A 23,433-nucleotide genomic window follows, 5' to 3' on the forward strand; every position below is an offset into this window, starting at 1 on the left:
ACTGCCTGAGTGAATGTTGGAGGCAGATTCAATCAAAGGGGAATTGGATAAATACTTGAAGGGAAAAACGAGAAGGGCTGTGGGTAAACTGCGGGGGAGTGGGACTAGCTGGATTGGTTTTGCAGAGTGCCAGCACGGACTCGACGTGCCGAATGGCCTCCTTCCTTCTTATAACCATTCTATGTTTCTAGGATTCAAAGAAGCAGAAACGAAATAACACGAACTGCCGAAACCCGAGATCTTTAGTCTAACGCCCTCCCAACTGAGCGATTTCCGCCCAACTGTTAATTGAACTTTGTGTCATTAGTTTGAAGAACATATAAGCCCAGGAGGAATTGCCCCTTCAGGTCATTCCGCAATTCAGATATAAACATCGCACTCAAATAAACACATCCTCAGTTCATATATAAACATTGCACTCACACAGACACACACACAGTTTATATATAAACATTGCACTCATATATACACACACACACACAGTTTATATATAAACATCGCACTCATATATACACCCCACAGTTTAAATATAAACATCGCATTCAGATATACACACCCACAATTCATGTATAAAAATCGCACTGATATCTACACTCCCACAGTTCATATATGAACATCGCGCTCCGACGACACACCTAGTTAATATCTACCCAAACTCCTGTTTATAGTTCTCACCAAAGTCTGAACACTGAAAGCTTAACTGTTTTCCAGATACTGTTCGTCCTGCTTTGCATTTTCAGCATCGGATTTCCTGCAGATCGGCAAAGGGAGCGCGATATCGGTCCTAGTGGTGAATGCTGCTTCGAACGGACGTCTCGGTGTCCAGGAGTTGGCGGGGATTGGAAAGCTCTTGTTTCACATGAAGTGTCTGAAAGGCCCGGAGACACCTGAAGGTCATCAGCGCGGATGTCCACACCTCGTTCTGCAATAAAAAGCGTGCCTGACATCAACTGAAAAGGCGGCATGTTCGAAACACGTTGTGGTCACAGTTTCTGTCTGTACAGAACTGATCCTAAATCATTGAAGATGGAATGTTTTCTTTGCGACTTCACCATAAATAATATCTTACAATGAAGTTTGATTTTTCGTTCCCCACTGTCAGAGGGAAAATTGCATAAATCCGAGCCAGGTAGGAGTCGAACCTACAGTTTTCTGATTCGTAGTCAGACACGTTATCCATTGCGCCACTGGCCCAGGTGATAGCTGGTGTGTTTTATTTCATTTTTCATTCAGAACCAACCCATAGATTGACACAGAGAGGTCAACACAGCGAGAGACACAAACAGTATCGCTGAACACAGCGAAACAGACAAGAGATATAGAAATGTACAAAACGGCCTCAAACTCCAACAGACAGTGGTCAGTATCCGACAGGTTTCAGTGAGAGGAGGTGGTGAATTTGCAGCTTGATTTGGCTTCGTGGCTTTGCTGCTCAAAGTGCCCGTTTGGTCAGGTCCTTTATTGTCTTAAGCCTCCGATGTGATATTGACCCAGTTTGTGAATTAAACAACAAAGTAACACAGGGCGGTGTTTGTATTAGTTCCGGAGCCAACAAGGAAAGGATGCCAGAACTTGACCCCCCGAATCAAATGAAGCTCCTGGGAAAGCTACAAGACAACGCCGGTCTATCGGGCATCGTTTGAAGCAACTGGCAGTTTAAAGTGGCATCGACAGCCATCCAAGTACTGCCATGTGCCGCTGCGATCGCCGAGTGGTTGAAGCGTTAAATTCAAGATCAAATGGAGTTTTCCTTCGCAGGTTTGATTTCTGCTCGCTGAATTATTGTTTAAAGATCCGTTCAATGCTCAAATGAATGAACTGGATCTAACTCACTTCATTTATCTCTCTCAGAGCATGAGAGATACTCGAGCGTGGCCGGCGCTTTTAATTGGGTGCCCAATGTACTCTTGCAAAATTCAAATACACAAGAAAGAATCTTGCCCAATCTGCAACTAAAATTCTGCTACTTTGCAGAACCACCCATTTATAAGCGACTTTATTAAGATGAATCTCACTATCTCTCCTTGTCTCTTGTCTCGATGTTGTCCCCTGATGGACTTCTCAGGCTTCCTGGATCGGTAAAGGCTGATCGAACCTGCAACACCAGCAGGGAAAGGTAAAGGAAAAAAAGATTGAGACGGTCGGAAAAGTAAAGGTGCAACCCAGCTGATAAATTCGTAGCGAATGTCTCCACATTTTTGTCTCTTCGCCCTCACAGTGAAAGGAAACAGCAATGTGAGTAAAATATACTTATGGTAGCTTGTATACTCTGACGATGCCGAGACAGATGCCAATGTAGCTTCAGATTAACTAATTCTGAAAAGTATTATTTGAAGAAACAAGTCGTACATTGTAAACGAATTTAGTAAAGAGAGGCTAATATTGGTGACTGGAAATAGGTAGTGTACAACTTGATATTGCTGAATATAGGAATAGAAAACGAGATGGGGTGGACAGAAGCGGTTGGAAAGGATAGCCGATCGGCTGAAGACTATGGTGAAATTTTAGACCGGCTGCAGGGCTTTCCAGGGGTATGATTCTCGCTTTGGGCGTTTTTCGAATGGAATATGCGAGAGGTCCCGGGTTCAAATCCCGGACGAGCCCTGTTATCTCACTGCTTTTTAGTGAAAAGTCACCAATTGGATTCTGACATCTTTGCAGTTGTTCGAATTGAATTATATTTGAGCTCCAGAGGACAAAGTGCAGACGTTTCCAAGGCGCAACACACACGGAGTAAATAAAATGTCTCAAGATGATGTGGAGATTGAAGCTGAATGTGAATTTACCCCATTCTCGGCGGTCTCATTGATATCAGATGACGGGATCGAGAACCACATATCCAAGTTTGCCGATGACACAAAGATAGACAGAATTATAAGCAGTTTGGATGGAAGAATGAGATTACAGAGAGATATTACTAGATTAAGTGAATGGGCAAAACTGCGGCAAATGGATTTCAACGTAAGCAAGTTTGAGGCCGTCCACTTTGGACCTCAAAAAGATAGATCAGAAAACATATTAATGGATGTTACTCCAAAAAATTGACCACATGACATTTTGTGTGGATTCGCTTGTTTCTCAAATCTGCCAAACTTTTAAAAGTTACCAAAATATTGCAATAGGAACCTTATAGAACGTACGGGGATCGAACCCGCGACCTTGGCGTTATTGGCACCACGCCCTAACCAACTGAGCTAACCGGCCATGTATACATCTTAGCTTTATGGGCTTACCCGCGTGTTGGGTAGTTTGTGTTTATTTTTACACCATCTGACAGGGTTTTACAACGAATATTGAATAAATCACATCCCTTAAAAATTGTTACTTGTTTCTGTATATACTGTCGAGGATGTAGATCAAAATTAACAAACAAAGAGCACTTTAATGTAACAAATTAAATTCCGATCAATATTATTTTACGAACAATGAACAGCCCATCCATAAAACACTGCCCCGCTATAAAACCTGTGGGCAGGACCCTGAGCGACTGTGAAAATGATATCACCGCAACGTGATTCGATCACGCTGCGTTTTGACGTTGTGTCAGATGTCTGTCTGTCCATCCGTCTGATTGGGTCTCTGCCTTATTCTCAGGCCAGGCTTTTTGTTTGCTGGCTGCAGGCCTCGCTCCCCGACTGACTGAACAACTACCGGGCCGTGTGTCAGAATTAATGACTGTGACTGACTGTCTGCCCATTTATGGCCACATTTCTGAGTTCCTGCCATCGCTCTGTGTCGCAGGTCTGTCTCTGTCCCTTAGGATCACAACACACCCACAAGCTTCACGACTGAACGCAGGTTTGGTCAGTCTGTCCTCGCAGGTCCTTCGGAAGCTAATGATTTTGAACTGAATTATTTTTCCTGAGTGACTTGTGAAGTTTTGTTCAGTGATATGTTTGCGAAAGAGAACGGAGGAAATAGTTAGTGTGCAACTCGACATTTCTCTACATCGGAATAGAAAACGTGATTGGATGGATAGAAGAGGTCTGAAAGGATGGCCGATCGGCTGTGGGTGGCACCGAATTCTGCAGTGGCTGCAGTGGTTCATTTCCGGTAATGAAAATGAGGTAATACACGACCACAAGCTGCCGCTGAAAATCATTCAATTTCCCAAACTTGACCCACCGAATCAAATGAAGCTCCTGGGAAAGCTACAAGACAACGCCGGTCTATCGGGCATCGTTTGAAGCAACTGGCAGTTTAAAGTGGCATCTACAGCCATGCAAGTACTGCCACGTGCCGCTGCGATCGCCGAGTGGTTGAAGCGTTAAATTCAACATCAAATGGAGTTTTCCTTCGCAGGTTTGATTTCTGCTCGCTGAATTATTGTTTAAAGATCCGTTCAATGCTCAAATGAATGAACTGGATCTAACTCACTTCATTTATCTCTCTCAGTGCATGAGAGATACTCGAGCGTGGCCGGCGCTTTTAATTGGGTGCCCAATGTACTCTTGCAAAATTCAAATACACAAGAAAGAATCTTGCCCAATCTGCAACTAAAATTCTGCTACTTTGCAGAACCACCCATTTATAAGCGACTTTATTAAGATGAATCTCACTATCTCTCCTTGTCTCTTGTCTCGATGTTGTCCCCTGATGGACTTCTCAGGCTTCCTGGAACGGGAAAGGCTGATCGAACCTGCAACACCAGCAGGGAAAGGGAAAGGAAAAAAAAGATTGAGACGGTCGGAAAACTAAGGGTGCAACCCAGCTGATAAATTCGTAGCTAATGTCTCCACATTTTTGTCTCTTCGCCCTCACAGTGAAAGAAAACAGCAATGTGAGTAAAATATACTTATGGTAGCTTGTATACTCTGACGATGCCGAGACAGATGCCAATGCAGCTTCAGATTAACTAATTCTGAAAAGTATAATTTGAAAAAACAAGTCGTACATTGTAAACGAATTTAGTAAAGAGAGGCTAATATTGGTGACTGGAAATAGGCAGTGTACAACTTGATATTGCTGAATATAGGAATGGAAAACGAGATGGGGTGGACAGAAGCGGTTGGAAAGGATAGCCGATCGGCTGAAGACTATGGTGAAATTTTAGACCGGCTGCAGGGCTTTCTAGCAAGCGGCTCGTTGGTCTAGGGGTATGATTCTCGCTTTGGGCGTTTTTCTAATGGAATATGCGAGAGGTCCCGGGTTCAAATCCCGGACGAGCCCTGTTATCTCGCTGCTTTTTAGTGAAAAGTCACCAATTGGATTCTGACATCTTTGCAGTTGTTCGAATTGAATTATATTTGAGCTCCAGAGGACAAAGTGCAGATGTTTCCAAGGCGCAACACACACGGAGTAAATAAAATGTCTCAAGATGATGTGGAGATTGAAGCTGAATGTGAATTTACCCCAATCTCGGCGGTCTCATTGATATTCGATGACGGGATCGAGAACCACATATCCAAGTTTGCCGATGACACAAAGATAGACAGAATTATAAGCAGTTTGGATGGAAGAATGAGATGACAGAGCGATATCACGAGATTAAGTGAATGGGCAAAACTGCGGCAAATGGATTTCAACGTAAGCAAGTTTGAGGCCGTCCACTTTGGACCTCAAAAAGATAGATCAGAAAACATATTAATGGATGTTACTCCAAAAAAATTGACCACATGACATTTTGTGTGGATTCGCTTGTTTCTCAAGTCTGCCAAACTTTTAAAAGTTACCAAAATATTGCAATAGGAACCTTATGGCCCGTACGAGGATCGAACCCGCGACCTTGGCGTTATTAGCACCACGCTTTAACCAACTGTGCTAACCGGCCATATATACATCTTAGCTTTATGGGCTTACCCGCGTGTTGGGTAGTTTGTGTTTATTTTTACACCATCTGACAGGGGTTTACAACGAATATTGAATAAATCACATCCCTTAAACATTGTTACTTGTTTCTGTATATACTGTCGAGGATGTAGATCAAAATTAACAAACAAAGAGCACTTTAATGTAACAAATTAAATTCCGATCAATATTATTTTACTAACAATGAACAGCCCATCCATAAAACAGTGCCCCGCTATAAAACCTGTGGGCAGGACCCTGAGCTACTGTGAAAATGATATCACCGCAACGTGATTCGATCACGCTGCGTTTTGACGTTGAGTCAGATGTCTGTCTGTCTATCTGTCTGTCTGTTTATCCGTCTGATTGGGTCTCGGCCTTATTCTCAGGCCAGGCTTTTTGTTTGCTGGCTGCAGGCCTCGCTCCCCGACTGAATGAACAACCACCGGGCCGTGTGTCAGAATCAATGACTGTGACTGACTGTCTGCCCATTTATGGCCACATTTCTGAGTTCCTGCCTTCGCTCTGTGTCGCAGGCCTGTCTCTGTCCCTTAGGATCACAACACACCCACAAGCTTCACGACTGAACGCAGGTTTGGACAGTCTGTCCTCGCAGGTCCTTCGGAAGCTAATGATTTTGAACTGAATTATTTTTCCTGAGTGACTTGTGAAGTTTGGTTCAGTGATATGTTTGCGAAAGAGAACGGAGGAAATAGTTAGTGTGCAACTCGACATTTCTCTACATCGGAATAGAAAACGTGATTGGATGGATAGAAGAGGTCTGAAAGGATGGCCGATCGGCTGTGGGTGGCAACGAATTCTGCAGTGGCTGCAGTGGTTCATTACCGGTAATGAAAATGAGGTAATATACAAGCTGCCGGTGAAAATCATTCAATTTCCCAAACTTGACCCACCGAATCAAATGAAGCTGCTGGGAAAGCTACAAGACCACGCCGGTCTATCGGGCATCGTTTGAAGCAACTGGCAGTTTAAAGCAGCATCCACAGCCATGCAAGTACTGCCATGTGCCGCTGCGATCGCCGAGTGGTTGAAGCGTTAAATTCAAGATCAAATGGAGTTTTCCTTCTTAGGTTTTATTTCTGCTCGCTGAATTATTGTTTAAAGATCCGGTCAATGCTCAAATGAATGAACTGGATCTAACTCACTTCATTTATCTCTCTCAGAGCATGAGAGATACTCGAGCGTGGCCGGCGCTTTTAATTGGGTGCCCAATGTACTCTTGCAAAATTCAAATACACAAGAAAGAATCTTGCCCAATCTGCAACTAAAATTCTGCTACTTTGCAGAACCACCCATTTATAAGCGACTTTATTTACATGAATCTCTCTCTCTCTCCTTGTCTCTTGTCTCGATGTTGTCCCCTGATGGACTTCTCAGGTTTCCTGGAACGGGAAAGGCTGATCGAACCTGCAACACCAGCAGGGAAAGGTAAAGGAAAAAAAGACTGAGACGGTCGGAAATGTAAAGGTGCAACCCAGCTGATAAATTCGTAGCTAATGTCTCCACATTTTTGTCTCTTCGCCCTCACAGTGAAAGAAAACAGCAATGTGAGTAAAATATACTTATGGTAGCTTGTATACTCTGACGATGCCGAGACAGATGCCAATGTAGCTTCAGATTAACTAATTCTGAAAAGTATTATTTGAAAATACAAGTCGTACATTGTAAACGAATTTAGTAAAGAGAGGCTAATATTGGTGACTGGAAATAGGTCGTGTACAACTTGATATTGCTGCATATAGGAATAGAAAACGAGATGGGATGGACAGAAGCGGTTGGAAAGGATAGCCGATCGGCTGAAGACTATGGTGAAATTTTAGACCGGCTGCAGGGCTTGTTAGCAAGCGGCTCGTTGGTCTAGGGGTATGATTCTCGCTTTGGGCGTTTTTCTAATGGAATATGCGGGAGGTCCCGGGTTCAAATCCCGGACGAGCCCTGTTATCTCACTGCTTTTTAGTGAAAAGTCACCAATTGGATTCTGACATTTTTGCAGTTGTTCGAATTGAATTATATTTGAGCTCCAGAGGACAAAGTGCGGAAGTTTCCAAGGCGCAACACACACGGAGTAAATAAAATGTCTCAAGATGATGTGGAGATTGAAGCTGAATGTGAATTTACCCCAATTTCGGCGGTCTCATTGATATTAGATGACGAGATCGAGAACCACATATCCAAGTTTGTCGATGACACAAAGATAGACAGAATTATAAGCAGTGTGGATGGAAGAATGAGATTACAGAGAGATATTACTAGATTAAGTGAATGGGCAAAACTGCGGCAAATGGATTTCAACGTAAGCAAGTTTGAGGCCGTCCACTTTGGACCTCAAAAAGATAGATCAGAAAACATATTAATGGATGTTACTCCAAAAAATTGACCTCATGACATTTTGTGTGGATTCGCTTGTTTCTCAAGTCTGCCAAACTTTTAAAAGTTACCAAAATATTGCAATAGGAACCTTATGGCCCGTACGAGGATCGAACCCGCGACCTTGGCGTTATTAGCACCACGCTTTAACCAACTGTGCTAACCGGCCATATATACATCTTAGCTTTATGGGCTTACCCGCGTGTTGGGTAGTTTGTGTTTATTTTTACACCATCTGACAGGGGTTTACAACGAATATTGAATAAATCACATCCCTTAAACATTGTTACTTGTTTCTGTATATACTGTCGAGGATGTAGATCAAAATTAACAAACAAAGAGCACTTTAATGTAACAAATTAAATTCCGATCAATATTATTTTACTAACAATGAACAGCCCATCCATAAAACAGTGCCCCGCTATAAAACCTGTGGGCAGGACCCTGAGCTACTGTGAAAATGATATCACCGCAACGTGATTCGATCACGCTGCGTTTTGACGTTGAGTCAGATGTCTGTCTGTCTATCTGTCTGTCTGTTTATCCGTCTGATTGGGTCTCGGCCTTATTCTCAGGCCAGGCTTTTTGTTTGCTGGCTGCAGGCCTCGCTCCCCGACTGAATGAACAACCACCGGGCCGTGTGTCAGAATCAATGACTGTGACTGACTGTCTGCCCATTTATGGCCACATTTCTGAGTTCCTGCCTTCGCTCTGTGTCGCAGGCCTGTCTCTGTCCCTTAGGATCACAACACACCCACAAGCTTCACGACTGAACGCAGGTTTGGACAGTCTGTCCTCGCAGGTCCTTCGGAAGCTAATGATTTTGAACTGAATTATTTTTCCTGAGTGACTTGTGAAGTTTGGTTCAGTGATATGTTTGCGAAAGAGAACGGAGGAAATAGTTAGTGTGCAACTCGACATTTCTCTACATCGGAATAGAAAACGTGATTGGATGGATAGAAGAGGTCTGAAAGGATGGCCGATCGGCTGTGGGTGGCAACGAATTCTGCAGTGGCTGCAGTGGTTCATTACCGGTAATGAAAATGAGGTAATATACTACCACAAGCTGCCGGTGAAAATCATTCAATTTCCCAAACTTGACCCACCGAATCAAATGAAGCTGCTGGGAAAGCTGCAAGACCACGCCGGTCTATCGGGCATCGTTTGAAGCAACTGGCAGTTTAAAGCAGCATCCACAGCCATGCAAGTACTGCCATGTGCCGCTGCGATCGCCGAGTGGTTGAAGCGTTAAATTCAAGATCAAATGGAGTTTTCCTTCTTAGGTTTTATTTCTGCTCGCTGAATTATTGTTTAAAGATCCGGTCAATGCTCAAATGAATGAACTGGATCTAACTCACTTCATTTATCTCTCTCAGAGCATGAGAGATACTCGAGCGTGGCCGGCGCTTTTAATTGGGTGCCCAATGTACTCTTGCAAAATTCAAATACACAAGAAAGAATCTTGCCCAATCTGCAACTAAAATTCTGCTACTTTGCAGAACCACCCATTTATAAGCGACTTTATTTACATGAATCTCTCTCTCTCTCCTTGTCTCTTGTCTCGATGTTGTCCCCTGATGGACTTCTCAGGTTTCCTGGAACGGGAAAGGCTGATCGAACCTGCAACACCAGCAGGGAAAGGTAAAGGAAAAAAAGACTGAGACGGTCGGAAATGTAAAGGTGCAACCCAGCTGATAAATTCGTAGCTAATGTCTCCACATTTTTGTCTCTTCGCCCTCACAGTGAAAGAAAACAGCAATGTGAGTAAAATATACTTATGGTAGCTTGTATACTCTGACGATGCCGAGACAGATGCCAATGTAGCTTCAGATTAACTAATTCTGAAAAGTATTATTTGAAAATACAAGTCGTACATTGTAAACGAATTTAGTAAAGAGAGGCTAATATTGGTGACTGGAAATAGGTCGTGTACAACTTGATATTGCTGCATATAGGAATAGAAAACGAGATGGGATGGACAGAAGCGGTTGGAAAGGATAGCCGATCGGCTGAAGACTATGGTGAAATTTTAGACCGGCTGCAGGGCTTGTTAGCAAGCGGCTCGTTGGTCTAGGGGTATGATTCTCGCTTTGGGCGTTTTTCTAATGGAATATGCGGGAGGTCCCGGGTTCAAATCCCGGACGAGCCCTGTTATCTCACTGCTTTTTAGTGAAAAGTCACCAATTGGATTCTGACATTTTTGCAGTTGTTCGAATTGAATTATATTTGAGCTCCAGAGGACAAAGTGCGGAAGTTTCCAAGGCGCAACACACACGGAGTAAATAAAATGTCTCAAGATGATGTGGAGATTGAAGCTGAATGTGAATTTACCCCAATTTCGGCGGTCTCATTGATATTAGATGACGAGATCGAGAACCACATATCCAAGTTTGTCGATGACACAAAGATAGACAGAATTATAAGCAGTGTGGATGGAAGAATGAGATTACAGAGAGATATTACTAGATTAAGTGAATGGGCAAAACTGCGGCAAATGGATTTCAACGTAAGCAAGTTTGAGGCCGTCCACTTTGGACCTCAAAAAGATAGATCAGAAAACATATTAATGGATGTTACTCCAAAAAATTGACCTCATGACATTTTGTGTGGATTCGCTTGTTTCTCAAGTCTGCCAAACTTTTAAAAGTTACCAAAATATTGCAATAGGAACCTTATGGCCCGTACGAGGATCGAACCCGCGACCTTGGCGTTATTAGCACCACGCTTTAACCAACTGTGCTAACCGGCCATATATACATCTTAGCTTTATGGGCTTACCCGCGTGTTGGGTAGTTTGTGTTTATTTTTACACCATCTGACAGGGGTTTACAACGAATATTGAATAAATCACATCCCTTAAACATTGTTACTTGTTTCTGTATATACTGTCGAGGATGTAGATCAAAATTAACAAACAAAGAGCACTTTAATGTAACAAATTAAATTCCGATCAATATTATTTTACTAACAATGAACAGCCCATCCATAAAACAGTGCCCCGCTATAAAACCTGTGGGCAGGACCCTGAGCTACTGTGAAAATGATATCACCGCAACGTGATTCGATCACGCTGCGTTTTGACGTTGAGTCAGATGTCTGTCTGTCTATCTGTCTGTCTGTTTATCCGTCTGATTGGGTCTCGGCCTTATTCTCAGGCCAGGCTTTTTGTTTGCTGGCTGCAGGCCTCGCTCCCCGACTGAATGAACAACCACCGGGCCGTGTGTCAGAATCAATGACTGTGACTGACTGTCTGCCCATTTATGGCCACATTTCTGAGTTCCTGCCTTCGCTCTGTGTCGCAGGCCTGTCTCTGTCCCTTAGGATCACAACACACCCACAAGCTTCACGACTGAACGCAGGTTTGGACAGTCTGTCCTCGCAGGTCCTTCGGAAGCTAATGATTTTGAACTGAATTATTTTTCCTGAGTGACTTGTGAAGTTTGGTTCAGTGATATGTTTGCGAAAGAGAACGGAGGAAATAGTTAGTGTGCAACTCGACATTTCTCTACATCGGAATAGAAAACGTGATTGGATGGATAGAAGAGGTCTGAAAGGATGGCCGATCGGCTGTGGGTGGCAACGAATTCTGCAGTGGCTGCAGTGGTTCATTACCGGTAATGAAAATGAGGTAATATACAAGCTGCCGGTGAAAATCATTCAATTTCCCAAACTTGACCCACCGAATCAAATGAAGCTGCTGGGAAAGCTACAAGACCACGCCGGTCTATCGGGCATCGTTTGAAGCAACTGGCAGTTTAAAGTAGCATCCACAGCCATGTAAGTACTGCCATGTGCCGCTGCGATCGCCGAGTGGTTGCAGCGTTAAATTCAAGATCAAATGGAGTTTTCCTTCGCAGGTTTTATTTCTGCTCGCTGAATTATTGTTTAAAGATCCGGTCAATGCTCAAATGAATGAACTGGATCTAACTCACTTCATTTATCTCTCTCAGAGCATGAGAGATACTCGAGCGTGGCCGGCGCTTTTAATTGGGTGCCCAATGTACTCTTGCAAAATTCAAATACACAAGAAAGAATCTTGCCCAATCTGCAACTAAAATTCTGCTACTTTGCAGAACCACCCATTTATAAGCGACTTTATTTACATGAATCTCTCTCTCTCTCCTTGTCTCTTGTCTCGATGTTGTCCCCTGATGGACTTCTCAGGTTTCCTGGAACGGGAAAGGCTGATCGAACCTGCAACACCAGCAGGGAAAGGTAAAGGAAAAAAAGACTGAGACGGTCGGAAATGTAAAGGTGCAACCCAGCTGATAAATTCGTAGCTAATGTCTCCACATTTTTGTCTCTTCGCCCTCACAGTGAAAGAAAACAGCAATGTGAGTAAAATATACTTATGGTAGCTTGTATACTCTGACGATGCCGAGACAGATGCCAATGTAGCTTCAGATTAACTAATTCTGAAAAGTATTATTTGAAAAAACAAGTCGTACATTGTAAACGAATTTAGTAAAGAGAGGCTAATATTGGTGACTGGAAATAGGTCGTGTACAACTTGATATTGCTGCATATAGGAATAGAAAACGAGATGGGATGGACAGAAGCGGTTGGAAAGGATAGCCGATCGGCTGAAGACTATGGTGAAATTTTAGACCGGCTGCAGGGCTTGTTAGCAAGCGGCTCGTTGGTCTAGGGGTATGATTCTCGCTTTGGGCGTTTTTCTAATGGAATATGCGGGAGGTCCCGGGTTCAAATCCCGGACGAGCCCTGTTATCTCACTGCTTTTTAGTGAAAAGTCACCAATTGGATTCTGACATCTTTGCAGTTGTTCGAATTGAATTATATTTGAGCTCCAGAGGACAAAGTGCAGAAGTTTCCAAGGCGCAACACACACGGAGTAAATAAAATGTCTCAAGATGATGTGGAGATTGAAGCTGAATGTGAATTTACCCCAATTTCGGCGGTCTCATTGATATTAGATGACGAGATCGAGAACCACATATCCAAGTTTGTCGATGACACAAAGATGGACAGAATTATAAGCAGTGTGGATGGAAGAATGAGATTACAGAGAGATATTACTAGATTAAGTGAATGGGCAAAACTGCGGCAAATGGATTTCAACGTAAGCAAGTTTGAGGCCGTCCACTTTGGACCTCAAAAAGATAGATCAGAAAACATATTAATGGATGTTACTCCAAAAATTTGACCTCATGACATTTTGTGTGGATTCGCTTGTTTCCAAAGTCTGCCAAACTTTTAAAAGTTACCTAAATATTGCAATAGGAACCTTATGGCCAGTACGGGGATCGAACCCGCGACCTTGGCGTTATTAGCACCACGCTCTAACCAACTGAGCTAACCGGCCATGTATGCAATTTAGCTTCATGGGCTTACCCGCGTGTTGGGTAGTTTGTGTTTATTTTTACACCAGCTGACAGGGTTTTACAACGAATATTGAATAAACCACAACCCTTAAACATTGTTACTTGTTTCTGTATATACTGTCGAGGATGTAGATCAAAATTAACAAACAAAGAGCACTTTAATGTAACAAATTAAATTCCGTTCAATAATATTTTACTCACAATGAACAGCCCATCCATAAAACACTGCCCCGCTATAAAACCTGTGGGCAGGACCCTGAGCTACTGTGAAAATGATATCACCGCAACGTGATTCGATCACGCTGCGTTTTGACGTTGAGTCAGATGTCTGTCTGTCTATCCGTCTGATTGGGTCTCTGCCTTATTCTCAGGCCAGGCTTTTTGTTTGCTGGCTGCAGGCATCGCTCCCCGACTGACTGAACAACTGCCGTGCCGTGTGTCAGAATCAATGACTGTGACTGACTGTCTGCCCATTTCTGGCCACATTTCTGAGTTCCTGCCTTCGCTCTGTGTCGCAGGCCTGTCTCTGTCCCTTCGGATCACAACACACCCACAAGCTTCACGACTGAACGCAGGTTTGGTCAGTCTGTCCTCGCAGGTCCTTCGGAAGCGAATGATTTTGAACTGAATTATTTTTCCTGAGTGACTTGTGAAGTTTGGTTCAGTGATATGTTTGCGAAAGAGAACGGAGGAAATAGTTAGTGTGCAACTCGACATTTCTCTACATCGGAATAGAAAACGTGATTGGATGGATAGAAGAGGTCTGAAAGGATGGCCGATCGGCTGTGGGTGGCACCGAATTCTGCAGTAACAATGTTTAAGGGATGTGGTTTATTCAATATTCGTTGGAAAACCCTGTCAGCTGGTGTGAAAATAAACACAAACTACCCAACACGCGGGTAAGCCCATAAAGCTAAGACGTATACATGGCCGGTTAGCTCAGTTGGTTAGAGCGTGGTGCTAATAACGCAAAGGTCGAGGGTTCGATCCCCGTACGGGCCATAAGGTTCCTATTGCAATATTTTGGGAACTTTGAGAAGTTTGGCAGACTTGAGAAACAAGCGAATCCACACAAAATGTCATGAGGTCAATTTTTTGGGGCAACATCCATTAATATGTTTTCTGATCTATCTTTTTGAGGTCCAAAGTGGACGGCCTCAAACTTGCTTACGTTGAAATCCATTTGCCGCAGTTTTGCCCATTCACTTAATCAAGTAATATCTCTCTGTAATCTCATTCTTCCATCCACACTGCTCATAATTCTGTCTATCTTTGTGTCATCGGCAAACTTGGATATGTGGTTCTCGATCCCGTCATCTAATATCAATGAGACCGCCTAAATTGAGGTAAATTCACATTCAGCTTCAATCTCCACATCATCTTGAGACATTTTATTTACTCCGTGTGTGTTGCGCCTTGGAAACTTCTGCACTTTGTCCTCTGGAGCTCAAATATAATTCAATTCGAACAACTGCAAAGATGTCAGAATCCAATTGGTGACTTTTCACTAAAAAGCAGTGAAATAACAGGGCTCGTCCGGGATTTGAACCCGGGACCTCTCGCATATTCCATTAGAAAAACGCCCAAAGCGAGAATCATACCCCTAGACTAACGAGCCGCTTGCTCGAAAGCCCTGCAGCCGGTCTAAAATTTCACCATAGTCTTCAGCCGATCGGCTCTCCTTTCCAACCGCTTCTGTCCACCCAATCTCGTTTTCCATTCCGATATCCAGCAATATCTAGTTGTACACTACCTATTTCCAGTCACCAATATTAGCCTCTCTTTACTAAATTCGTTTACAATGTACGACTTGTTTTTTCAAATGATACTTTTCAGAATTGGTTAATCTGAAGCTGCATTTTCATCTGTCTCGGCATCGTCACAGTGTGCAAGCGACCATAAGTATATTTTACTCACATTGCTGTTTTCTTTCACTGTGATGGCGAAGAGACAAAAATGTGGAGACATTAGCTGCGAATTTATCAGCTGGGTTGCACCTTTACTTTTCCGACCGTCTCAGTCTTTTTTTCTTTACCTTTCCCTGCTGGTGTTGCAGGTTAGATCAGCCTTTACCGTTCCAGGAAGCCTGAGAAGTCCATCAGGGGACAACACAGAGACAAGAGACAAGGAGAGATAGAGAGATTCATGCAAATAAAGTCGCTTATAAATGGGTGGTTCTGCAAAGTAGCAGAATTTTAGTTGCAGATTGGGCAAGATTCTTTCTTGTGTATTTGAATTTTGCAAGAGTACATTGGGCACCCAATTAAAAGCGCCGGCCACTCTCGAGTATCTCTCTTGCTCCGAGAGAGATAAATGAAGTGATTTAGATCCAGTTCATTCATTTGAGCATTGAACGGATCTTTAAACAATAATTCAGAGAGCAGAAATCAAACCTGCGAAGGAAAACTCCATTTGATCTTGAATTTCACGCTTCAACCACTCGGCGATCGCAGCGGCACATGGCAGAACTTGCATAGCTGTAGATGCTACTTTAAACTGCCAGTTGCTTCAAACGATGCCCGATAGACCGGCGTTGTCTTGTAGCTTTCCCAGGAGCTTCATTTGATTCGGTGGGTCAAGCTTGGGAAATTGAATGATTTTCACCGGCAGCTTGTGGTGGTATATTACCTCATTTTCATTACCGGTAATGAACCACTGCAGCCACTGCAGAATTCGGTGCCACCCACAGCCGATCGGCCATCCTTTCAGACCTCTTCTATCCATCCAATCACGTTTTCTATTCCGATGTAGAGAAATGTCGAGTTGCACACTAACTATTTCCTCCGTTCTCTTTCGCAAACAAATCACTGAACCAAACTTCACAAGTCACTCAGGAAAAATAATTCAGATCAAAATCATTAGCTTCCGAAGGACCTGCGAGGACAGACTGACCAAACCTGCGTTCAGTCGTGAAACTTGTGGGTGTGTTGTGATCCTAAGGGACAGAGACAGGCCTGCGACACAGAGCGAAGGCAGGAACTCAGAAATGTGGCCATAAATGGGCAGACAGTCAGTCACAGTCATTGATTCTGACACACGGCCCGGTAGTTGTTCAGTCAGTCGGGGAGCGAGGCCTGCAGCCAGCAAACAAAAAGCCTGGCCTGAGAATAAGGCAGAGACCCAATCAGACGGATAGACAGACAGACAGATAGACAGACAGACATCTGACTCAACGTCAAAACGCAGCGTGATCGAATCACGTTGCGGTGATATCATTTTCACAGTAGCTCAGTGTCCTGCCCACAGGTTTTATAGCGGGGCAGTGTTTTGTGGATGGGCTGTTCATTGTTGGTAAAATAATATTGATCAGAATTTAATTTGTTACATTAAAGTGCTCTTTGTTTGTTAATTTTGATCTCCATCCTCGACAATGTGTACAGAAACAAGTAACAATGTTCAAGGGATGTGGTGTCATCAACATTCGTCCAAAAACCCTGTCAGCCGGTGTAAAAATAAACACAAACTGCCCAACACGTGGGTAAGCCCATAAAGCTAAGATGTCTACATGGCTGGTTAGCTCAGTTGGTTAGAGCTTGGTGATAATAACGCCAATGTCGCGGGTTCGATCCCCGTACGGGCCATAAGGTTCCTATTGCAATATTTTGGTAACTTTTGAAAGTTTGGCAGACTTTCCAAACAAGCGAATCCACACAAAATGTCATGAGGTAAATTTTTTGGAGTAACATCCATTAATATGTTTTCTGATCTATCATTTTGAGGTCCAAAGTGGACAGCCTCAAACTTGCTTACATTGAAATCCATTTGCCGCAGTTTTGCCCATTCACTTAATCAAGTAATATCTCTCTGTAATCTCATTCTTCCATCCACACTGCTCATAATTCTGTCTATCTTTGTGTCATCGGCAAACTTGAATATGTGGTTCTCGATCCCGTCATCTAATATCAATGAGACCGCCTAAATTGGGGTAAATTCACATTCAGCTTCAATCTCCACATCATCTTGAGACATTTTATTTGCTCCGTGTGTGTTGCGCCTTGGAAACTTCTGCACTTTGTCCTCTGGAGCTCAAATATCATTCAATTCGAACAACTGCAAAGATGTCAGAATCCAATTGGTGACTTTTCACTAAAAAGCAATGAGATAACAGGGCTCGTCCGGGATTTGAACCCGGGACCTCTCGCATATTCCATTAGAAAACCGCCCAAAGCGATAATCATACCCCTAGACCAACGAGCCGCTTGCTCGAAAGCCCTGCATCCGGTCTAAAATTTCACCATAGTCTTCAGCCGATCGGCTATCCTTTCCAACCGCTTCTGTCCACCCAATCTCGTTTTCTGTTCCTATTTGCAGCAATATCAAGTTGTACACGACCTATTTCCAGTCACCAATATTAGCCTCTCTTTACTAAATTCGTTTACAATGTACGACTTGTTTTTTCAAATAATACTTTTCAGAATTAGTTAATCTGAAGCTGCATTGGCATCTGTCTCGGCATCGTCAGAGTATACAAGCTACCAGAAGTATATTTTACTCACATTGCTGTTTTCTTTCACTGTGAGGGCGAAGAGACAAAAATGTGGAGACATTAGCTACGAATTTATCAGCTGGGTTGCACCTTTACTTTTCCGACCGTCTCAGTCTTTTTTTACTTTACCTTTCCCTGCTGGTGTTGCAGGTTAGATCAGCCTTTACCGTTCCAGGAAGCCTGAGAAGTCCATCAGGGGACAACATAGAGACAAAAGACAAGGAGAGATAGAGAGATTCATGTAAATAAAGTCGCTTATAAATGGGTGGTTCTGCAAAGTAGCAGAATTTTAGTTGCAGATTGGGCAAGATTCTTTCTTGTGTATTTAAATTTTGCAAGAGTACATTGGGCACCCAATTGAAAGCGCCGGCCACGCTCGAGTATCTCTCATGCTCTGAGAGAGATAAATGAAGTGAATTAGATCCAGTTCATTCACTTGAGCATTGAACGGATCTTTAAACAATAATTCAGCGAGCAGAAATCAAACCTGCGAAGGAAAACTCCATTTGATATTGAATTTAACGCATCAACCACTCGGCGATCGCAGCGGCACATGGCAGTACTTGCATGGCTGCAGATGCTACTTTAAACTGCCAGTTGCTTCAAACGATGCCCGCTAGACCGGCGTTGTCTTGTAGCTTTCCCAGCAGCTTCATTTGATTCGGTGGGTCAAGTTTGGGAAATTGAATGATTTTCAGCGGCAGCTTGTGGTAGTATATTACCTCATTTTCATTACCGGTAATGAACCACTGCAGCCACTGCAGAATTCGGTGCCACCCACAGCCGATCGGCCATCCTTTCAGAACTGTTCTATCCATCCAAACACGTTTTCTATTCCGATGTAGAGAAATGTCGAATTGCACACTAACTATTTCCTTCGTTCTCTTTCGCAAACATATCACTGAACAAAACTTCACAAGTCACTCAGGAAAAAATAATTCAGTTCAAAATCATTCGCTTCCGATGGACCTGCGAGGACAGACTGACCAAACCTGCGTTCAGTCGTGAAGCTTGTGGGTGTGTTGTGATCCTAAGGGACAGAGACAGGCCTGCGACACAGAGCGAAGGCAGGAACTCAGAAATGTGGCCATAAATGGGCAGACAGTCAGTCACAGTCATTGATTCGGTCGTTGTTCAGTCAGTCGGGGAGCGAGGCCTGCAGCCAGCAAACAAAAAGCCTGGCCTGAGAATAAGGTCGAGACCCAATCAGACGGATAAACGGACAGACAGATAGACAGACAGACATCTGACTCAACGTCAAAACGCAGCGTGATCGAATCACGTTGCGGTGATATCATTTTCACAGTTGCTCAGGGTCCTTCCCACAGGTTTGATAGCGGGGCAGTGTTTTATGGATGGGCTGTTGATTGTTCGTAAAATAATATTGATCGGAATTTAATTTGTTACATTAAAGTGCTCTTTGTTTGTTAATTTTGATCTACATCCTCGACATTATATACAGAAACAAGTAACAATGTTTAAGGGATGTGGTTTATTCAATATTCGTTGTAAAACCCTGTCAGCTGGTGTAAAAATAAACACAAACTACCCAGCACGCGGGTAAGCCCATAATGCTGAACTGTATACATGGCCGGTTAGCTCAGTTGGTTAGCGCGTGGTGCTAATAACGCCAAGGTCGCGGGTTCGATACCCGTACGGGCCATAAGGTTCCTATTGCAATATTTTGGTAACTTTTAAAAGTTTGGCAGACTTGAGAAACAAGCGAATCCACACAAAATGTCATGAGGTAAATTTTTTGGAGTAACATCCATTAATATGTTTTCTGATCTAACTTTTTGAGGTCCAAAGTGGACGGCCTCAAACTTGCTTACGTTGAAATCCATTTGCCGCAGTTTTGCCCATTTACTCTGTGATCTCATTCTTCCATCTGCACTGCTTATAATTCTGTCTATCTTTGTGTCATCTCTCTCTATTTTGGCGGAATCCATAATGAGGGGTTTTAATCTTGAAATTGGAGACAGACCAATCAGGCAAGAAATCAGGAATTACTTTAGCAAACAAAATACGGCCGAAAGCTGGAACTCTCTCGGCCAAAATGATGTGGATTGTGGCTCAATTCAAATTTTCAAGACTGATATTGATACATCATTTCTCGGTTTGGGTTCCAAGGGATTTGTGTCCAAGGCGGGGAAGGAGAGTTGAGTTGCAGATCACATCATGATCGAATTGAATGGCACAGCAGGAAGAGGGGCTGAATGGCCCTCTCCTGTTCCGATGTTCCTTTTCAGCTCAGCGTGGTGCTGAATGACGTGCAAAAGACATCAGACTGACTCCAGAATGAAAATCAGGTGCACAGAAGGAGAAACCCTGAGATTGCAGAAAGAACTGAACCCCTGCAGCAAAGCCAACAGCTGTCTCTCTACAATAATAGAATGGGAAAAATTTTAGCAACCAGCCCGGCTCGCTCAGTCGGTAGAGCATGAGACTCTTAATCTCAGGGTCGTGGGTTCGAGCCCCACGTTGGGCGATTTGTGTTCTATTTTTCACAATGGGTAATAAAATTTTCAAATTGCAACCTCTTTTCTCGAGTTCATGAAATCCAGTTAAAAAACAGACACAACACTGAGCTGTGTGAAATGAAACCTTGAGCGTTGCCAAATATCCAGTCCCTCCCGATTCTACCTTCTCATTCCCTCCAGATGGGACACGGCAGATTATCGGTTCAATCGGCTTCATTTATTGCTGTTATCAAAAATGTTGAATGTTCGAAATTGTAATATTTAGAAGATGATATCTCTGGATCCATTCGCCTCTCTGATACATCCTGAGCCCCCCTTACCCTCTTTGATTCTCGCTGAGCTCCTTAACTTCTCTGATACACTCTGTCTCTGACCTCAGAGAGTCCATGATCATCTTTGAACCTTGTCAGCGTTCTTTACCTTCTCTCATACCCACTCAGTGCCCCTTGCACAGATCTGCCCTGAGCCCCCTTACACTCTCTCAGACTCGGCAGTCCTTCCCCTCTCTCAGTTCTTAATATACTCTCCGATGCCCTCTGACAGTCCCTTCCCTTCTCTGAGCCCCCTGACACTTTCTGATGACATCTGACTATCCCTTCCCCGCTCTGAGATCCCCTTACACTCTCTGATACCCTCTGACAGTCCCTTCCCCTCTCTGAGATCCCCTTGCCCCGATGGATCGCCACTAAGAAGCCATTAGGCTCCCTGATACATTCTCAGAAACCATTACCCTCCCTGATATCCAAGTGCGATGTAATTTTACAGGTGGATCGACCGGTCTGTGTTAAGGATGAGATCCAGAATTTGTTCGGTCGCTGCTACTTCGGACTCTCGGAATCTGAGAGCTCTATCGGCGATCGGTACCGATCTGCTACTATAAACTGGGTGTGGGTTTATGAGCGCGCTGTTGCTTTATAAACCGAATGAGTTTATATATGAGAGCGATGTTTATATGTGAAATGTGGGTGTAAAAATATGAGTGCGATGTTTATATATGAACTGTGGGTGAGTATATATGAATGCGATGTTTATATGTGAACTGTGAGTGAGTATAAATGAGCCACAGCAATGTGGTTGATTCTTAATTGCCCTCTGAAAAGGCCTAGCAAGCCACTCAGTTGTAAAATCTCGCTAATAAAAGTCATAATAAGAATAAAACCGGACGGACCACCCGGCATCGGACCACTAGGCACCGGACACGACAAAGGCAAACCAAGCCCAGTCGACCCTGCAAAGTCCTCCTCACTAACATCTGGGGACTTGTGCCAAAATTGGGAGAGCTGTCCCACTGACTCGTCAAGCAACAGCCTGACATAGCCATACTTACAGAATCATACCTTTCAGCCAACGTCCAAGATTCTTCCATCACCATCCCTGTGCATGTCCTGTCCCACCGGCAGGACAGACCGACCAGAGGTGGCGGTGCAGTGATATCCAGTCAGGAGGGAGTGGCCCTGGGAGTCCTCAACATTGACTCTGGACCCCATGAAATCTCATGGCATCAGGTCAAACAAGTGCAAGAAAAGCTCCTGCAGATTACCACCAACCGCCCTCCCTCAGCTGATGTATCAATCCTCCTCCATGTTGAACACCACTTGGGGGAAGCACTGAGGGTAGCAAAGGCACAGGATGTGCTCGAGATGGAGGACTTCAATGTCCATCACCAAGAGTGGCTCGGTCGTATCACTGCTGACTGAGCTGGCCGAGGCCCGAAGGACATAGCTGCCAGACTGGAACTGCGGCAGATGGTGAGAGAACCAACACGAGGGAAAAAGTTACTTGACCTCGTCGTCACCAATCTACCTGTCGCTAATGCATCTGTCCATGACAGTATTGGTTGGAGTGACCACCGCACCGTCCTCGTGGAGACGAAGTCCCGTCTTCGCACTGAGGATACCATCCAACGTGTTGTGTGGCACTATCAGCGTGCTAAATGGGATAGATTCAGAACAGGTCTCGCAGCTCAAAACTGGGCATCCATGAGGTGTTGCGGGCCATCAACAGCAGCAGAATCGTATTCCAGCATAATCTGTAATATCTTGGCCCGGCATATTCCTCACTCTACCATTAATAAACAAGCCAGGGGATCAACCCTGGTTCAATGTGGAGTGCATAAGAGCATGCCAGGTACCGCACCAGGCGTACCTAAAAATTAGGTGTCAACTTGGTGAAGCTACAACTCAGGACGACATGCATGCTAAACAGCGGAAGCAACATGCTATAGACAGAGCTAAGCGAATCCAGAACCAACGGATCAGATCAAAGCTCTGCAATCCTGCCACATCCAGTCGTGAATGGTGGTGGACACTGAAACAAGTAACGGGAGGAGGAGGCTGTGTAAACATCCCCATCCTCAATGATGGCGGAGTCCAGCACGTGAGTGCAAAAGACAAGGCTGAAGCGTTTGCAACTATCTTCAGCCAGAAGTGCCGAGTGGATGATCCATCTCAGCCTCCTCACGATATCCCCACCATCACAGAAGCCAGTCTTCAGCCAATTCGAATCACTCCACGTGATGTCAAGAAACGGCTGAGGGCACTGGATACAGCAAAGGCTTTGGGCCCCGAAAACATCCCGGCTGTAGTGCTGAAGACTTGTGCTCCAGAACGAGCTGCGCCTCTAGCCAAACTATTCCAGTACAGCTACAACACTGGCATCTACCCGACAACGAGGAAAATTGCTCAGGTATGTGCTGTCGACAAAAAGCAGGACAAATCCAATCCTGCCAATACCGCCCCATCAGTCTACTCTCAATCATCAGCAAAGTGATGGAAGGTGTCCTCGACAGTGCTATCAAGCGGCACTCACTCAACAATAACCTGCTCACCGATGCTCTGTTTGGGTTCCGCCAGGACCACTCGGCTCCAGACCTCATTACAGCGTTGGTCCAAACATGGACAAAAGAGCTGAATTCCAGAGGTGAGGTGAGAGTGACTGCCCTTGACATCAA

The 23,433-nt window shown here is 44.1% G+C and overlaps 15 non-coding genes across 15 annotated transcripts; 8 read left to right on the plus strand and 7 right to left on the minus strand.

Annotated features, from left to right (window-relative positions):
- Window positions 1–1,121: 1,121 nt before the first annotated feature.
- On the minus strand, window positions 1,122–1,194 carry trnar-acg (transfer RNA arginine (anticodon ACG)). Its single transcript has one exon. It is a non-coding gene; the product is annotated as a tRNA-Arg (tRNA).
- A 3,885-nt stretch (window positions 1,195–5,079) lies between these two features.
- On the plus strand, window positions 5,080–5,169 carry trnap-ugg (transfer RNA proline (anticodon UGG)). Its single transcript is given in 2 exon segments — window positions 5,080–5,115; window positions 5,134–5,169. It is a non-coding gene; the product is annotated as a tRNA-Pro (tRNA).
- A 527-nt stretch (window positions 5,170–5,696) lies between these two features.
- trnai-aau (transfer RNA isoleucine (anticodon AAU)) lies at window positions 5,697–5,770 on the minus strand. Its single transcript has one exon. It is a non-coding gene; the product is annotated as a tRNA-Ile (tRNA).
- A 1,884-nt stretch (window positions 5,771–7,654) lies between these two features.
- trnap-ugg (transfer RNA proline (anticodon UGG)) lies at window positions 7,655–7,744 on the plus strand. The gene is given in 2 exon segments: window positions 7,655–7,690; window positions 7,709–7,744. It is a non-coding gene; the product is annotated as a tRNA-Pro (tRNA).
- A 526-nt stretch (window positions 7,745–8,270) lies between these two features.
- Window positions 8,271–8,344, minus strand: trnai-aau (transfer RNA isoleucine (anticodon AAU)). The gene has a single exon. It is a non-coding gene; the product is annotated as a tRNA-Ile (tRNA).
- Window positions 8,345–10,234: 1,890 nt separating this feature from the next.
- trnap-ugg (transfer RNA proline (anticodon UGG)) lies at window positions 10,235–10,324 on the plus strand. Its single transcript is given in 2 exon segments — window positions 10,235–10,270; window positions 10,289–10,324. It is a non-coding gene; the product is annotated as a tRNA-Pro (tRNA).
- A 526-nt stretch (window positions 10,325–10,850) lies between these two features.
- On the minus strand, window positions 10,851–10,924 carry trnai-aau (transfer RNA isoleucine (anticodon AAU)). Its single transcript has one exon. It is a non-coding gene; the product is annotated as a tRNA-Ile (tRNA).
- A 1,884-nt stretch (window positions 10,925–12,808) lies between these two features.
- On the plus strand, window positions 12,809–12,898 carry trnap-ugg (transfer RNA proline (anticodon UGG)). The gene is given in 2 exon segments: window positions 12,809–12,844; window positions 12,863–12,898. It is a non-coding gene; the product is annotated as a tRNA-Pro (tRNA).
- A 526-nt stretch (window positions 12,899–13,424) lies between these two features.
- trnai-aau (transfer RNA isoleucine (anticodon AAU)) lies at window positions 13,425–13,498 on the minus strand. The gene has a single exon. It is a non-coding gene; the product is annotated as a tRNA-Ile (tRNA).
- Window positions 13,499–14,445: 947 nt separating this feature from the next.
- On the plus strand, window positions 14,446–14,519 carry trnai-aau (transfer RNA isoleucine (anticodon AAU)). Its single transcript has one exon. It is a non-coding gene; the product is annotated as a tRNA-Ile (tRNA).
- A 526-nt stretch (window positions 14,520–15,045) lies between these two features.
- trnap-ugg (transfer RNA proline (anticodon UGG)) lies at window positions 15,046–15,135 on the minus strand. Its single transcript is given in 2 exon segments — window positions 15,046–15,081; window positions 15,100–15,135. It is a non-coding gene; the product is annotated as a tRNA-Pro (tRNA).
- Window positions 15,136–17,024: 1,889 nt separating this feature from the next.
- Window positions 17,025–17,098, plus strand: trnai-aau (transfer RNA isoleucine (anticodon AAU)). The gene has a single exon. It is a non-coding gene; the product is annotated as a tRNA-Ile (tRNA).
- A 526-nt stretch (window positions 17,099–17,624) lies between these two features.
- On the minus strand, window positions 17,625–17,714 carry trnap-ugg (transfer RNA proline (anticodon UGG)). Its single transcript is given in 2 exon segments — window positions 17,625–17,660; window positions 17,679–17,714. It is a non-coding gene; the product is annotated as a tRNA-Pro (tRNA).
- Window positions 17,715–19,592: 1,878 nt separating this feature from the next.
- On the plus strand, window positions 19,593–19,666 carry trnai-aau (transfer RNA isoleucine (anticodon AAU)). Its single transcript has one exon. It is a non-coding gene; the product is annotated as a tRNA-Ile (tRNA).
- A 752-nt stretch (window positions 19,667–20,418) lies between these two features.
- On the plus strand, window positions 20,419–20,491 carry trnak-cuu (transfer RNA lysine (anticodon CUU)). The gene has a single exon. It is a non-coding gene; the product is annotated as a tRNA-Lys (tRNA).
- Window positions 20,492–23,433: the final 2,942 nt, after the last annotated feature.

The sequence above is a fragment of the Heptranchias perlo genome, unplaced genomic scaffold (assembly GCF_035084215.1).
Source record: "Heptranchias perlo isolate sHepPer1 unplaced genomic scaffold, sHepPer1.hap1 HAP1_SCAFFOLD_73, whole genome shotgun sequence".
NCBI lineage: Eukaryota > Metazoa > Chordata > Chondrichthyes > Hexanchiformes > Hexanchidae > Heptranchias > Heptranchias perlo.